Genomic DNA, 5,260 nt, shown 5'->3' with positions numbered 1-5,260 from the left:
TCACTTGAGGCCTACAACAAAATCAGTCACATTCCATTCGTTTCGAACCCGGGGCATAGCGAACCGATATATACGCAACAACACTTCACACACACACACACACGGATTGGGCAATTTACGGTCATTTTTGAATCAACGATGGCCCCCCCGAGCACGTTGTCCGAATATCACTCCAATAAGGACAACGAGTTCCGCTCGGCATCGTTTTGATTCGATCTCTCAACAACAACTCTCGGTCGACTTGGTCGACTTGGACCCACGATGTCTCCCCCCGAGCATGTCGAGCCAACTGCACCACTATTGTATTGGACAACATGTTCCCCTCGGGCATCGATGGGTTAATCATGCACCACTATTATAAAACCCTTTGACGTTTTCCCCCAAGCACGTTGATCCAGTATTACGACGGATACGGTCAACGAATTCTTGGACATCAAAGAGGTTTTCGATTGAATTTCCCCATGTTTCACAACGTACTCTTAGCGGTATCCTACGATACGTCTCACTCTATTTGTGTGTGTGCGCGTTTACGTGCGTGCGATTTATGCGGTTCACCCCTTTACTTTCAGCGCCCTGCGGTCCCAACAAAGGTCCCGAGCACGCCATTATGCACAGTGTGGAAGCGTGTTTCCCCCACGACACTAGACGGGCTGCTCGCCATAGTGTTCTATTGTGGCACGCTCCACCCTGAAGTTTGGTTTGTTGTATATCAAGGAATTGATAGGCACTCAAGAATGTGTGCATCGGCCGGGTTTAATCGTCCGACGCGCAATATGCGTTCAACTTATCGGTGTTCATGTGTCCTGCAGTTCACATTGTGACGCGCATTTAGCTGCGGTCTTCATCGATCCATGAGCCGAGTGATCCCCTGCCTAGGGTTTTATAGTAAGGTTCCCAATGTAACACAATCCCGGTGGTACGTCCAAAGACTAACTTTCTGACTAAGTTGTCTTTATTACCCAATAGTCCCAGGCCTTGTGACTTGTGGCTCATGTCTACGCCCATGGCCACCATTCGCTAAGATAGTTTTGAAGTCACTTTGAAGGCCCAGGAACAACTCTCTTAGCACATCGGTTAACCTGGCGCCGCAGTCAACTCATGTGCTTGGATCGGATCGAGCTATTGAGTATTGGGCCTGCATACTCGCTCATCCGTATCCTTTGCGTACCGCCCCATGGCCCTTGTATGTCTGCACCACAGTTCCTGTTCGTTCCGTGCCTATGGCCGGATACGTATTGCACATCGGTATACCTGTCGCTACTCAGGCAACTCGTGTGCGTGGATTGGATCGAGAACATGGTGTGTGCCCCATGTTATAATTGATAGTCCATATCCACTTTATAGGTTAAAGTCATAAGTTGTGATTGCACAACCATTCTTCATAAGAGTTTAATCACTCTTCAACTAACTTTCGTTCTGGTGTCTTGGTATCAAATCGCGTAAGACACAAGATTCTACTGGCCAAATAGAATCTAGCACATTGGTTAACCTGGCGCCGCAGTCAACTCATGTGCTTGGATCGGATCGAGCTATTGAGTATTGGGCCTGCATACTCGCTCATCCGTATCCTTTGCGTACCGCCCCATGGCCCCGTCCTTAGAGTTAATGACTAGTAGGCTTAACTCTTTGTATGTCTGCACCACAGTTCCCGTTCGTTCCGTGCCGTGGCCGGATACGTATTGCACATCGGTATACCTGTCGCTACTCAGGCAACTCGTGTGCGTGGATTGGATCGAGCTCATGGGGTGTGTAGAGATTCCATGTTATAATTGCAAGTCCATATCCACTTTATAGGTTAAAGTCATAAGTTGTGATTGCACAACCATACTTCATAAGAGTTTAATAACTCTTCAACTAACTTTCGTTCTGGTGTCTTGGTATCAAATCGCATAAGACACAAGATTCTACTGGCCAAATAGAATCTAGCACATTGGTTAACCTGGCGCCGCAGTCAACTCATGTGCTTGGATCGGATCGAGCTATTGAGTATTGGGCCTGCATACTCGCTCATCCGTATCCTTTGCGTACCGCCCCATGGCCCCGTCCTTAGAGTTAATGACTAATAGGCTTAACTCTTTGTATGTCTGCACCACAGTTCCCGTTCGTTCCGTGCCGTGGCCGGATACGTATTGCACAACAGTAGATACCATCACCTGACGTATCTAACACACCACTATTGTAACTCGTCGTCGAAGGACCTTTCAAGTGCCTGATGGCCAGGGGAGCTCTTACACGGCACGGAGACACAGTGATGCTCGCCCATCACAGTGTACAACGATCGAGTTTGCTTAAGTGTCTGGGTACCTACACACCAGACACAATGCAATGGCCACGGATCCACACAAGGCACATCACATGCAGAAAGCTTCACCAGATTATGACACATACCACACTCTTGTAACTCGTCGTCGAAGGGGCGTTCAAAGTGCCTTACGGCTAGGGGAGATCTAGCACGGCACGGAGACACAGTGATGGTTGCCCATCAAAGTGTACAACGATCGAGTTTGCTTTCCGCGCAAGCGTTCTAAGTGTCTGGGTACCTACACACCAGACACAATGCAATGGCCACGGATCCACACAAGGCACATCACATGCAGAAAGCTTCACCAGATTCTGACACATACCACACTCTTGTAACTCGTCGTCGAAGGGGCGTTCAAAGTGCCTTACGGCTAGGGGGGATCTAGCACGGCACGGAGACACAGTGATGGTCACCCATCAAAGTGTACAACGATCGAGTTTGCTTTCCGCGCAAGCGTTCTAAGTGTCTGGGTATCTAAGCACCAGACACAATGCAATGGCCACGGATCCACACAAGGCACATCACATGCAGAAAGCTTCACCAGATTCTGACACATACCACACACATGCAACTCGTCGTCGAAGGGGCGTTCAAGTGCCTTACGGCTAGGGGAGATCTAGCTCGGCACGGAGACACAGTGATGGTCACCCATCAAAGTGTACAACGAACGAGTTGGCTTTCAACAAATTCTGACACATAGCAAGCGAGCGACCGAGCTACACCGAAGGCAGCCCATGGTTGGTCACTCGCGGACGATCATCAGTAATGATCCTTCCGCAGGTTCACCTACGGAAACCTTGTTACGACTTTTACTTCCTCTAAATCATCAAGTTCGGTCAACTTCAGCCATGCCAGCTGCAGCTCACGAAGGAACCGCGGAAGGTAAGCCTCCAGAAACCTCACTAAATAATCCATCGGTAGTAGCGACGGGCGGTGTGTACAAAGGGCAGGGACGTAATCAGCACTAGCTAATGACTAGTGCTTACTAGAAATTCCAGGTTCATGGGGACCGTTGCAGTCCCCAATCCCGACTAGATGGGCATTTTAGTGATTTCCCGTTCCTCTCGGAATGGGGGCGCCTATTGGCGAGAACACGCTGCGACCCACATTGTAGCACGCGTGCAGCCCAGAACATCTAAGGGCATCACGGACCTGTTATCGCTCATTCTCAGCTTGCTAAACACAAGTTGTCCCGCTAAGCAGGGCAAACGTAGCCGACGACCGCCCGTGAAGGCGCCGCCCGGCTGTAACGTCAGGTGCGCCCGGAGGCGCACTGCTGACAGCGTTCTAGTTAGCATGTTTGAGTCACGTTCGTTATCGGAATTAACCAGACAAATCATTCCACGAACTAAGAACGGCCATGCACCACTACCCTTAAATTTGAGAAAGAGCTATCAATCTGTCTTACCTCGATAAGTTTGGACCTGGTAAATTTTCCCGTGTTGAGTCAAATTAAGCCGCAAGCTCCACTTCTTGTGGTGCCCTTCCGTCAATTCCTTTAAGTTTCAACTTTGCAACCATACTTCCCCCGGAACCCGATTTTGGTTTCCCGGAAGCGACTGAGAGCACCGAATAGGGGTAGCGTCTCCCAATTGCTAATTGGCATCGTTTACGGTTAGAACTAGGGCGGTATCTAATCGCCTTCGATCCTCTAACTTTCGTTCTTGATTAAAGAAAGCATCCATGGCAAACGCTTTCGCTTCAGTTGGTCCTACGACGGTCTACGAATTTCACCTCTCGCGCCGTAATACCAATGCCCCCAACTACTTCTGTTAATCATTACCTCTAGGTTTCTGACAAACCAACGAAATCGTATAAACCGAGGTCATATTCCATTATTCCATGCAAGATTATTCTCGGCCAACGCCAACCCCACGGGGGGGCCGGACGCTTTGTCTTAGCCTGCTTTGAGCACTCTAATTTGTTCAAGGTAAATGTGAGTATCTTGAGCACCATGAGGAGCCCGTGCCGGAGTTAACCGGTAGCACGGTACTCGTTCACAGAGTAACGCCCAAGTACACCATTGTGAGTCGCAGCCGTGAGCGCGCGCACGAACGGCCCCGGCGTGTAACCGGGCGCCCGTGGCGGTCACGTGTCTGGACGGGCAATCAACTTCGAACGTTTTAACCGCAACAACTTTAATATACGCTAGTGGAGCTGGAATTACCGCGGCTGCTGGCACCAGACTTGCCCTCCACTTGATCCTTGTTGAAGGATTTATACTCAACTCATTCCAATTATGGACCATCGTTAGAGAGGTCCATATTGTTATTTCTCGTCACTACCTCCCCGTACTGGGATTGGGTAATTTACGCGCCTGCTGCCTTCCTTGGATGTGGTAGCCATTTCTCAGGCTCCCTCTCCGGAATCGAACCCTGATTCCCCGTTACCCGTCGCAACCATGGTAGTCCTCTACACTACCATCAATAGTTGATAGGGCAGACATTTGAAAGATCTGTCGTCAGTCGACAAGCGACCATACGATCTGCGTCCTTATCCAGACTTCAACTCAAGCCGCCCGGAGGCGATTGGTTTAACTAATAAGTGCACCAGTTCAGCTACCCGCGAGGGCAACAGTCCCGGCATGTTGCATGTATTAGCTCTGGATTTTCCACAGTTATCCAAGTAACTAGTGGTAGGATGATCTTGTGAATTATAGCTGTTATACTGAGCCTTATGCGGTTTCACATTCATTTATGTTTGTACTTAGACATGCATGGCTTAACCTTTGAGACAAGCGTATATTACTGGTAGGATCAACCAGAATTCGTTCCACTACAGACACACACTCGCTTAGTGGGAAATAAATTTCCACACAACTCTCTCTCTCTAGAACCATATGGAATGGCTCTTTGGTGTTGGGTAAGGCACCAATTTGTTGGGGTGTAACGGTCACCACCAACTTTAAGTTTGTTAGGGCACAACGGAAACCACTAACTAAACTTTAGGAAACTAAAT

General features: G+C 49.1%; 2 non-coding genes across 2 annotated transcripts in view; both read right to left on the bottom strand.

The window, feature by feature from the left end:
• LOC125774254 (large subunit ribosomal RNA) overlaps positions 1-13 on the bottom strand; it is a 4,179-nt gene extending 4,166 nt beyond the window's left edge. Inside the window, exon 1 of the ribosomal RNA XR_007420701.1 lies at positions 1-13. This exon is cut by the window's left edge and continues 4,166 nt beyond it. This is a non-coding gene — a ribosomal RNA (large subunit ribosomal RNA).
• A 709-nt stretch (positions 14-722) lies between these two features.
• Positions 723-880, bottom strand: LOC125774257 (5.8S ribosomal RNA). Its single transcript, XR_007420703.1, has one exon. It is a non-coding gene; the product is annotated as a 5.8S ribosomal RNA (ribosomal RNA).
• Positions 881-5,260: the final 4,380 nt, after the last annotated feature.

This window comes from Anopheles funestus, assembly GCF_943734845.2.
Source record: "Anopheles funestus chromosome X unlocalized genomic scaffold, idAnoFuneDA-416_04 X_unloc_99, whole genome shotgun sequence".
Lineage (NCBI taxonomy): Eukaryota > Metazoa > Arthropoda > Insecta > Diptera > Culicidae > Anopheles > Anopheles funestus.
This window is presented reverse-complemented; position numbering and strand designations above follow the sequence as displayed.